The sequence below is a fragment of the Sminthopsis crassicaudata genome, chromosome 3, assembly GCF_048593235.1.
Source record: "Sminthopsis crassicaudata isolate SCR6 chromosome 3, ASM4859323v1, whole genome shotgun sequence".
In the NCBI taxonomy this organism is placed as follows: domain Eukaryota; kingdom Metazoa; phylum Chordata; class Mammalia; order Dasyuromorphia; family Dasyuridae; genus Sminthopsis; species Sminthopsis crassicaudata.
The window spans coordinates 321,189,440-321,201,866 of record NC_133619.1 but is presented as its reverse complement, the minus strand read 5'-3'; the positions used below and the strand labels follow the sequence as shown (position 1 = coordinate 321,201,866).

Below are 12,427 nucleotides of genomic sequence, written 5' to 3'. Positions count from 1 at the left end.
TGATTTTTATTTTTTAGATGTAAGTTTATAAGATCTCTTACTGGCTTAAAATTTGGAACATCTTTGGAAGGCCTGCTCTTTACTAATGATCTCACTCCCCCTCCCACCCCCAACCCCCATTACTTATTTAAGGGTGTGCCCTTATGATTCAGTTTTAATTACTTTTACAATAATGAGAAACAAACCTTTTTTGTTTTTCTCACTATAATAGCAAGTAAATCAGTATCTTTCACTCTTTTAAACCACCCCCTCCGTATGTTGGCTAGTCTCTTTGCATTTCTTGTCTGTTTATGCAATTCCATCTGTCTGTCTGTCTATCATGTTCTTACTTATTGCTAAGTGGTTTTGTTAGTAATTTGCCAGTATTTTAGCTGTAATGCTGGTGTGGTCATTCTTTGTTTTACAGTTAAGTTTAAAGTCCATATTTACATTAAAAACATGAAAACAGGTTGAACCCTTTCTATTCATAATATTAGATAACATTGGTAGGTAGACGCTGAGAGTGGGTAGAAAGTAATTGCTACCACCCTGAAGTCTCTCTTGTGCTTTTTATTTATGTATTTTTTACATTGGAGAGCTGCATTTATTTTTAAAGGAAAAAGGTTATGTTTCCTAACTTTTATTTTACAAATGGACTTTTACATTTATAGGGACATCATTGTGGTCAGTAAGAATGCAAACTTTCTAACAGGCAGTTTCTCTCTAGGACAGTCTTCCTTTTAGTGTATAACTGTTTATTTATGCTTGGGGGGGGGATAGGGGACTGACTTTTTTTACAGTCTTGAAGCTATGAAATGTTTCAAGCCATCTTGTGCAACAACTGTAAGTATTCATTTAATGTTTTGAGGCTTCATAATTTGTTATTTCAAACATAGTTTTCAGGTGCTTTCTCTTCCCCTTTTTCCTTTGCTCTTTTTGTTTTTTTCATTCTTTTCTTTTCTTTCTTTCTTTCTTTTTTTTTTTTTTGGTTGTGAGAGTTGCATTTCACAGCTGACTGACATTGTTGAAGAGTTTTCCGAGAGCAGTTTTCTTCTCAATTCTAAGGAGTAGTTAAATAAATCCATTTGAAATAGGTCTTTTGGCCGAGTTTGAGACTGGTTTGTTGGAGAGTAAAACTGCTACTCAGTTAGTAAAAATTAAGTCATATAATGCGATCCATAAATGTATCCATGAGCAATTACAGAAAATGGATGCTGATCTGCAGAGATCATCAACAATAACAATCACCTTTTTCATAGTAAATTATTTATTTAATAGCATACTTTTTTTTTTTTTTTTAATTCCATTAGGCCTCTCTGACAGCACAAAGAAGTCCATAAAGCAATATTCTTAAACCCACCTGGGACTTGAGAGTAGATTCCCCAACACATTCTCCAGGTTCAACTCTCGTGAAATGTTTATTAAAAATCCATTATTCTTGAATGGCAGTGAACTCATGGCTTCCAAAGGCCTCTTTCTTTTTTCTATTTTTCCTGTTCACTGGGACTTTTAACCCGCTCATCTCAAAAGAACTGTCTCTAAGACTGTCAAGTAAAGACAATTTGGACTAAAGCAGTAAAACATCCTTCAGACAACAGGAATACTGAGCACTCTCAGTTCAGGCCTGCCTTGTCAGTTTTTACTCAGACTTAAGGGAGAACTCTGGTATCTTCTGAAAGTGTTATATTAATGTAGGAGAGACTCAATCTCATTCCTGCCATTTTTAACAGATAAACAAAAAATCTGATTAAAACTAATATGTCAAAAAATCTCTCTGCACTTGTCATTTTATTTATTCCCAAGATAAAGAACATTCAGAAACTCTTATTTTTATTTTAAAGAAATCTTGCAGCAACTTTTGGTCATACCTATATACCCATGAAAATGTTTTTTATATACACATAGAAGAAGCCACAGATTGATTCTTTTTAGGTGGGACTTTAAAATTATGTTAATTATATTTATGTAAATCTCAGCAACCATAAATTAGGAAGGGGAATTGGGAAAAAATTTTTTTCTATATGAATTTAATAAAGGAAAATAAAAATTGCAACTTTTTTTTGAGGTAGACTTTACTTTTCAGACTGAGTTTTTTTTTTTTTAAACTTAGTATTCCAAACTTGTAATTTCTTACATGACTAAAATTTTTCCAACAGAAAAATTACATATATATATATATATGTGTGTGTGTGTGTGTGTGTGTGTGTATATATATATATATATATATGTATGTATAATATGCCTTTCTTGCTGTGTACTATCATAACTTAAAGGCATTGAAGACTGGACAAAACTTTAGACCAGAACACTGCTGAATAGGGATTGGGAACACTGAAAGGTTCAGCCAGGAGCATTGGAGAGTGTCAGACCAATTTGTTAACTAGCCTTGCTTGTTACTTTGGGCTCTTCCTATCGACACTTGAAATTTGCCTGTTCAGATCCTAAAGTATTTAGATCTTGGTCAGGTCACAGTGTGTTTTATTTTAGTCTTGGAGCAGACAGTTATCTAGCACACCCACATGAGGAAATGCTCTAAAGCAGTTATTTCATGCTTTGCCATGCCCTGTAGCTAAAACTGTTTTGTACTGAATGATGTGTATGTTTTTAACTCCCATGCGATAAAAATCAACTTTGGCTCTTCAAAAAGAACCAAAACATCATAAATATCAGCAAGCATAATTCACATGCTAAAGAAATACATTTTAAACCAGTGTAGATATGGGTTTTTTCTCTCATAAGGATGAGAATTGCTGTTTATATTTGATAAAGAATACATAGTAATTTCCTAGATCGAATTTATTAGTGTTTTAAATATTGCTAAAACTTTTCCCTCTCTACGTTTTGCTTTATAGGCCCACATTCATCAAAAGAATAACAGCTGCATACTTTTTTTTTTGAAATGTTAACAAGTAAATGGCATTCCTGTTTATTTATCTATTTTTGAATTTTAATGATTAGTTCTTGTGCTAATTAACAAATTCCCGTATTCATAAAAATCTGGCACTTCATAAATATCTAATTGTGTGATTATCTACACATGTTCTGGTTTTCTATAAATATAGAAATTATCAATAGATATGTTCATGAACTCGCTCAAGCCTGAGTATTGTCCCATTGTACTGTTATACTGGAAGCCAAGTTCTGGCCCTGAGCAAATGTGTTGCCCCAGGGCTGGCAAGGTGTTTAGAAGTCTCTTCTAACTAGTGTCTTTTGCTTGAGATCCTTTCTGCAAAGGAAGAATGGGGTTGACATTCTTTTAATGTTCTTGATCCCAGTCTTCTTTATCCTCATTGTTAGCTACTTGGAACTTAAATAGTACAAGTGGTTTGAACTGAGTAATCATGGAGGATACTTTAGGAAAGTTTTTTTTTTTTTTTTTTTTTTCTGGCCATTATTTTGTTTTTCAGTGGAAAATATTCCTTACAGAATTTTCTTTATGAGTAAAATAGTATGCTTATCCTATTTCCTAAAATGATGTAAACAAGTGTCTTATTTAAAAGGATAAGTAAAAAAAAAAAAAAAACATTGAAAAGAAAATCGGAATTGTATTTTCTTTATAAAGACATAAACTATATCCTTTAATATCGATTGTACATGAAAGGTTATAAAAATCAGGCTTTGCTTTTACAGGAACCAACCGTTCTTATGCTGTACAACCAGCAGACGCAATGGGGCATAAGTTTACATGTAAAAGCTAGTTCTCTTGAACTAGAAATTAGGCATGCAATACAATATCAAGTACTTTTTAATAATTGTTCACATTGTTAAAGCCATTTGGGGCATTCTATAGAAATCCTAGGGATTACTTCTAATGCTTGTATATATAACATTCTTTGGGCCCAATTTGATACTTTGCCAAAAACCTTTAGGCAATGTTCAGCATTCCTAGCTTTCTAGAATGTCTGAATTTTGCACTTTGCCTATAAGTCCTCTTTTTTCATGGTTCTTTACCTAAATCACTTTTGGCATTCTGTAGAATTTTTAGGTATTATATCTCTTTCCAGGTAAAACATATAATCCTAGACCCTTTCACTACTTTGCTAGAAACCTCTTAGTTAATATGTAGATCCTAGGAATTGTAGGAAAGGTCACACCCCTTACCTATTATATTAAATAGTGCCTAAGGCATTGATTAACAGTAACAGTAAATATATTTATATAGAATCTTGATTATATGTAGTAATTTTCAGGGCTCCAAAAATGTTTATGCAGTAGATTAAAAGTAGAGGAAGCTATGCTTTCCATCTGGGGCTACATTTCCCCAAATGGAAATATCCTCACATTATTCCAATATAGTTATGGTGTATAAAATACACCAAAAGTTTATTTGAAGTCTTTCTGCTTTTAACAGAAGCAGATTGTTGGAATAGGTAAAAAACAAAACAAAACAAAACAAAAAAACAACAACCAATGACATATGCCATTCAAATAGTGGCTACTACTGTCAAAGATTGGAACAGGACTGAATTTCTTATAATGCTGAATATATGATGTCCTATTTCAGCATTTGACTAGAGAGAAAATATATTGGCTTTTTAAAAAAAATTCAACTTCCGGACCACTCCTATTGGAGCCTTATAATTCACTCCAAAGTTATCAGATAGTGCTGCATTCCCCAAATCTCCTGACATTGAGGCTAAACTGAAATTCCAGGTCAAGGATGTTTACAGTTCAGTTGATGAATACAATGCTTCTATCCCACTTTTGAGTTCTCTTCTAGTGGAGAGTAAGCTTTATACAATGGATATGTTATTAGTTCAAATTGAAACCTGCCCTTATGCTTATCATTAATTTCAGAACAACTGAGCTTCACCTTTGAGAATTTTGCAGAGGATAACAATTGTACCTTTTTTCTTTTTGATAAAAGTAAATTTATTCAAAAATAGATGTAGGATCTTTAATGTTCATGTAAAAGTCACCAAACTTCTATTTTAAAGATTTTTTTGGAAAGCTTTCCATGCAGAGTTAATTATTCATCTAGAATGTTATATTTAATTATATTAAAACTAATATGTAATAGTGGCATAGTTTGGGATGGGCCCAAAGGCCAAAGTTCTATATCATCTACCACTACTTCCACACAAAAAGTAGTAGGGCTCTTAAAAACTTGAATAGTATCCTGTAAGTTGAGAGGAATGATTTTTGAATATTGTGAGATATGATTGAGTTTTTGTTTTAACCTTTTTTGTTTCAAAAAATTAAATGTTTTATTAAAGTGATCAAAGGACAGTTTCATTTTTGCCTTCGGATCCCATGGGCTTTCTTTATATTATACCCTTATGAATAAATGCTTGTTGCATTGAATTTAATGAAGATATTTATTTTTAAAATTTGAAATATTTTCAATAATTTTAAAAGTTTAAAAAGCATTTAGTTTTTCACTAAATAAATCTGGATATTTAATTACTTATAGTTTACCCTTCCTTCCATAAATGTTTTCTCTCTCACTTTCATAATTAATTTGTGTTTGTTACTGGCAAATAGCTTTTATTGTATAACCTTCTATCACTTAAATTGTAATTGGCAGAAAACTAAAGGGACACCATTAGATTGTTCATGTTCTAAATTTAACTTAATAGGAAAAGGTTTTGTAATTTATAATGCAAAAAACTGAATATGTTTAATAAATATATAACCATAGTTTGTAACAAATACTTCTTATTTAGATCCCAAGAAAATCAATTAAACAAACAAACAATTCCTACTTTCCTATTGCCTATATGTGACCTAGACCAATAAGATTGTACAGTGGCTTTTTCTGTATTGACTTTTTACAGAATTTTACTGGCTTTGTAATTGTAATAGTGGTAGTAATAGGAGGAGAAGTAAGAACAGTAGTAGTCAGTAGTAACTGACATTTATAAAAGCCCTTTAATAAAGATTTGCTGTTTTTAGCTATTTGAATGATTTTATTTGATCTTTATAAAAACTCTGCAAGGTAAATTATACTGGGAGCATCAACATTTCTAGTTTGCAGATGAGAAAGCTGAGATTTAGAGATCTGAGCATGTTTCAGAGGCAGTCCCCAAGTTATTTAATTTCTATTCTGAAGCAAAATGAGAGATAGACCATTGAACACTTAACAGAAAGATTTATTTAAAGCTAGCTAAAAACAGCAAATAAGGTTAGGTATTGAGCACACTTTAAAGTGATTTAATTGCCTGATTTATATAGCATATCCACTAACCAGTCTGGCACCAGTGTGCCTGAAGCTCTTATGACTGCTTTATATTCAGATGACTCGGAAGTGATCTAACTTTTAGTTCAGTTTAATTTGGCTTAAGCCCAATCATTTCTCAAAGATGGTCTCAGTTCCTTTTAAGGAAAACCTAACCTAACTTGCATGATGGCAAGTTATTATTGTATTGTTGAGAAGAGCTAAGTCGATCATAGGTGATCATCCCACAATATTGCTGTTACTGTGTACATTGAGCTCCTGGTTTTGTTCTCTTACTTGGTTTTAAGGTAGGGAACAGGTCTTTGGGATAAAAATCCTTTAAATACTGTGAGGAGTTTAGGCACTCATATCTATAGTAGTAAAAGGATTTAAGGGGACAGCGTTTGGTATTTTTTAGCCTGTCTGCTTTTCTTGTTTGTTTGTTTTCATCTTGGCCCAGATTCATGACCCTCATGATTGTGGTCCCTCCCATTCAACTGATCTAGGATTTGAACTCCCATTCAGTTGATCTAAGATTCTCCACTCCTACTGAATTCCTACCAGCCCTCTTACTTCTACTCTATTAGCTATCTCCGATTCCTTCCCTGACTACCAGCCCTCTTACTTCTACTCTATAAGCTATCTCCGATTCCTTCCCTGACTAGCATTCCCAGTAGTTGAGTTTTTGTGATTTCCTGATTGCACCCCACCACCCCTGGCATTCCATGGCCTCTGGCCACAAGATTTCCCTCACTTATTAGCTAGGTTATTGCTGCCCCCTGGTGTCCTTTGTGGCTCCATAGCAACCTTCTCTCTGATGCTTTCCATCTCAAATCAGCCCAGATTCACCAAACAAACAAAAACAGAAGTGAAATAAACTGGGGTCTGGCACAGTTCTTTTTCTTCCTTGTTCCTAAAGCAATACCAATTCCACATCTACTTCCCAGAAGTGAGAACAGGAGTCAGAACAAAGAGAAGAAAAGAAGGCAAATAGGACATTGAAGATAAAAGTGCAGTGATGAGCATCTGAAGTTTTCTCCAGCTCAGAAGGAAATGGAATGCAAAATCCTTGGTAAAATGAACTGGAATAATGCCCCTTTCTCTCTCTTCTCAACCTCTCTGTTCCTCCTAGTATAAAAATTAAACATGTACTGAGTGTAAAATTTGGAGAGATTCCAGTTACTCGACCAAAATAAAGAGCTAGAAAAGGCAAAGGATTGTAAATACTTTTTTGTCCACTGTTTTGCTTCAGGCCATCTATGTCTTTTTATTTAGGTTCACTTAGATATTCAACATGAAGTCACACACCTGTTTTCATAGTTTTAGTAATCAGTAGAAAAATCCCATTTTCATTGTTGGGTTAACAGTATTGGTGCATAATGAGAAGAAGTAATTGTTAAATGAAATTAAAATGGACAAATGGGGTTGAATGCATAAATATAAAGGTTTTCTTTTTATAAAGGCAAACATGCTATTTGTATGCAAATTTTAATAAATCCTTGTGTTATTTGTTCTTATGTTTGTATTCCTGTACACGTGTATATATACACATAAATATTATATTATATTATAATTTTCTGAAACTACATACTTGGAGCAACTTATTCTACTTTGATAATCTTATTTTCAAAGATGATACATTTGAATAATAGGCTAGAAAACATGTATGTTGCATTTTTGATATCAGTATATCTTAAAATATATTATAAAAATTTTAGGAAGTACTATGGTAGCTGTGATATAGTGACAAGAGCACTGGATTTTGAAGTAGAGTCTCTGGGTTCAAATTTTGGATCTGTCTTTGGGTAAGTTGTTTCATTTTTCTCAGCTTCTTGTGATACTAAATAATATAGGTAGTTTCTTCCAGTTCTAAATCCTGTGATCCTTTTTCCTTATATGCTAAGAGAAGCAGTGTTATATAGAATCAGCACTGGACTAGAGCTAGGAGCTCTTGATTCTGGTCTTGATATTGTCAATTGCTAGCTTTGTAACCTTAAGCTAATCACTTAATATCTATATGATTATTTATTTGTGAAAACTCAAGTGTTGGACTAGATGATCTCTGAATCTTTTCTTTTTTGTTGTGAGGCAGTTGGGGTTAAGTGAGTTGTCTGGAATCATATAGGCAGTAAGTGTCATAGTGTCTGACTCTGCCCAGATTCTGGTGTCTTTTTCAATTGCAAGGATTTCTGATCTTGTTTAAGATAAATATGAAGTTGGGTCATTGAAATGTTAGGAGTTAAAAGATATTTTAGATTTATCCTGCTCAGTATACTCATTTTATATATTGAAAAATTGAGGGATAGAAAGGTAACCTAAGGTTGCCTAACTGCTTAATGGTAGTCAGTCTGTATCTTCAGCCCCATAGTTTATAATTTAAGCTGTCACAAACCAATGTAGGGAAATCCATATAAGAGAGAATAGAATTAAATTTACTCTCCGTTTACCCCCCCCACTCCCCATGCTCCTTCCTTCTTCCTTCTTGGCTTAAGTAGATGTTAAGATACATTGAATTTTCAACGTTTCAGCATGTTAGAATCAGAGGATCATATGACTTTAGAGCTGGAAGGGATTTAAGTTTCTTAACTAGCTGGAAGCAAAGCCAGGTCATATGTACTTTGTACAAATGCACAACTTTTTTGTCTGTTTTTTTTTTTTTTTTTTTTTTTTTATTACAGACATCATATAGCATGAACACAATGGAACAGAAAAAGATAACTTTCAAAGCTGTCTTTTTTGTCTGTTTCCTTCTTGCCTTCTTTCTGTGTTCCCCTATGCATTTAAAAATGCTTCAATGACTCTCTTTTGTTAGCTCTTTCCCCCTTCCTACCTCTCAGTTTGAAAACAGAAATAAATCCTTTGATACATATGCATAACCAAGTATAATAAATTCTCTAATTGTCTATATTTCATTCTGTATTATGAATGTATCAATTGCCTCTGAGATAGAATGATGAAATTGGATTAAATAACTTCTAAGGTTGCTGGAACTCTATCTTCCCAGAAATCAGCCGGAGTCAGGATCACTAAACGTCTTTATTCTTGATCTTTTACTGTCACCCTCCTACTCCAGGTCACCAGTTCGAGAGAGCTAGAGTTCCACGACCCAAGTTTCTCCTCCTCTTCCTACTCCTCCCACACAAGTCACTTCCCCCTTTTTGTCCCACCAATCAAGTCAGCACAGAACAACTGGGGAGGGTCAACCTTCAAACAAGTTAATAGGGAACCGTCCAATTGGCAATTAGTCTCACGTGCTTCATTATCCAAGTGCATTGCTCAGTTCTAGTCCTTTACATCTCCCGCTTTCTTTTGTTTTAGACCACAGGTGGTCGCGCCATCCCTGACTTTTCAGGGAGGTGAGAACCCCAAAAAGGAGGTGATCACGCCCCCCCCCTAACTTCTCAGGAGGGGAGATGAAAGCACTAAAAAGGAGATAATCACACCCTCCCTGATATCTCAGGAAGGGAGATGAAACTGTATCATCAGTTCTTTGTAGTCCAATTGTGGTTGATCATTGCATTGATCAGAATTAAATCTTTTGTATTTTATAATGTTATTATTGTATAAATTGTTCTCCTGCCTTTCACTTTTACTTCCTGAAATTTTGCATCTATTCAAATCATAAAGTTTTTCAAGTTTCTCTGAAACCCATCCCATTTGTAATTTCTTATAATGAAATCATATTCCCTTATTTTATATACTTATTATATATGTTATAAATTATTTTTATATTATATATTATTTACTTTTTAATTTGTTCAGTTATTCCAGAGTTGCCAGATCTTCCCCCAATTTGCATTTCTTTGCTATTATAAAAAACTGCTCTGAATATTTATGAATCCTTTTCCTATTTCTTTGATTTCTTTGTGGTATAGGGCTAGCATTCATATCTTTGGGTCAAAAGATAGAAATACTTTTCTTTTGGAAAAAAAGGTTGTCTCTTGTGCAAGATATACAACTAGAATTTAATACAAAGTTCTAGATTTTTGGAGCTAGAAACGATCTTATAGATCATGTACTCCAATCCCTTCATTTTATAAATTAAATAACTGAAGCTGAAATATGTTACTTGCATAAAATCATTCAGGTATTTGATGATAGACCTAGTAATAGAATCCAGGACTTGATAGTACCAGTCTGCGAGTTCTGGGTGCATTTCACTGCATATATTACCTCTACTAGGATGGCTATTTTTAAGTGTATACTATTAGACTAATGAATGCAGGCAGAAAATGCTTATATTTAAATACATCCTGATGTACACACATATACACATACATATCCGCCCACATACCCACACTCCTCTGCCTTCACTCTCTTGGCTTATAAAAGAGATAAAACATAATTTTTCAGGAGATACACAAAGTCTCCTATGATGTCATTGCTCTTCAGAGAGCCACTTGATAGAAAGAAAGCCCATTGCTCAGATATCTTGCCCACAGCAAACCATTTATTATCTTAGCAATTTTCTTTATTGTGAATCATAGAACAGGAAGAACCTTAGAACTCATTTTTCTTTTTTTATATTTATTTTTCACTTAATAGTATTTTATTTTTTTCCAATTGCATGTAAAGATAATTTTCATCATTTACTTTTGGGATATTTTGAGTTCCAATTTCTTTTCCTCCCTCCTTTCCTTCCCTCTCCCCTCCCTAAAACAGCCGGCAATCAGATCTACAGGTTATATATGTGTACAATAATTTTAAATATATTTACATGTTAGTCATGTTATAAAAGAAAAAATCAAAAGGGAAAAATGATGTGAAAGAAAAAGCAAAACAAAACAAAAGGTGAAAATAGTGTGTTTCCAGATGCATTCAGTCTCTATAGTTTTTCTTTGGATATGGATGTCATTTTCTATCCCAAATCTATTAGAATTGTCTTGGATGACCACATTGCTGAGAAGAGCCAAGTCTTTCATAGTTGATCATCATATAATCTTGCTGCGGTTGTGTACAATATTCTCCTAGTTCTATTCATTTCACTCAGTATCAGTTCATGTAAGTCTTTCCAGGTTTTTCTGAAATCAGTATGCTCCTCATTTCTTAAAGAACAAGAATTCCATTACATTCATATAATACAATTTATTCAGCCATTCCCCAATTGATGGGCATCTCCTCAATTTCCAAATTCCTTGCCACCACAAATAGAGCTTCTACAAACATTTTTGTAGAGATGGCTCCTTTTCCTTCCTTTATGATCTCTTTGAGATATAGACCTAGTAGTGGGATACAGCCCATATTGTAGAGCTCATTTTTCTAAAACCTTTATACATAAAATAGAGGTTCAGAGAATTAACTGGTCCAGTGTTACATATAGATGGTACCAGTGTAAAGAACTTGACTCAATTATGATTCCAGTACAGCATTTCTACCAAAACACTGGTAGACCAGGGACTAGAACCCAGGTATCCTATGCTAACTCTGCAATACCATATTGTTACTTCATAACATATTACCTAAGGGGATATATATATATATATATATATATATATATATATATATATTTTTTTTTTTTTTTTTTTTTTTTTTGTAGTTGAAGAGGGAAGTTGTTTTGAGAGGAGCTGAAAACAAAGATGTGGTGTCTTCTAAATGGAAAAATGGCATTTTCATAAAATGCCAAAGGGATATATCTTGATCTTAGGTTGCTAAAAATTCTGAGAAGTTAGATGAAGGTCAAAATTATGGAATTGTGGTCTTTGTTGTCCGAAAGAGACCCCATTTCCATTTGGGCATTTGCTTTTATAAAAAGCAAATTTTATACCTGAGATGTCCTGGCACGACAGTGCCACCTTGTGCTTTAGTTGCCACTTTGTAAGCTGTTCTTGGCTCATATGAAAAAAGGCAAGCTTGTGGAAATTCATTAGAATTTTTTAAATTTCTTTCTGCTAGTATAGATGAAGAAAATGGTGGATATTTTTCATCCAGTGATTTCCAGTCTCTAGCTTCACTGTGATAGCTTTGAAATAAATATTGCAATAAATATAGAAAGCATATATTTTTTTTTGTTGAAAAAGCACTAGCATGATCACTGACAGGATCAGTCTCTTAATTCTGATCAGTATATGTTATGAATATATAATATCGGGACATTATTTAAGGCAATTACATAGCTAGATGAAAGTGAGTGTGCTCATGAGTCTGAATAAGTTTGAAAAGTAGTTTTCACCCTTACCATTTCTATTCTTTTAAATGTATTAGGCTTAGATAAAAGAAGAAAAGAGTATATGTAGTAATATAAACTAATGCTTCTATTTTCTTTTCTCATTATCCTATCATTGGTCACATCTT

General features: G+C 33.3%; 1 protein-coding gene across 41 annotated transcripts in view; it reads left to right on the top strand.

Moving 5' to 3' along the window:
- ZBTB20 (zinc finger and BTB domain containing 20) overlaps window positions 1–12,427 on the top strand; it is a 1,031,727-nt gene that overhangs the window by 57,533 nt on the left and 961,767 nt on the right. Inside the window, exons 2-3 of one of the 41 annotated variants that reach the window (XM_074301252.1) lie at window positions 7,056–7,208; window positions 7,855–7,941. The exons of the other annotated variants lie outside the window; for them this stretch is intronic. The gene's annotated coding sequence lies outside the window, so the exon portion shown is untranslated. The remainder of the gene's footprint in view (window positions 1–7,055; window positions 7,209–7,854; window positions 7,942–12,427) is intronic. 41 annotated transcript variants of the gene reach the window in all.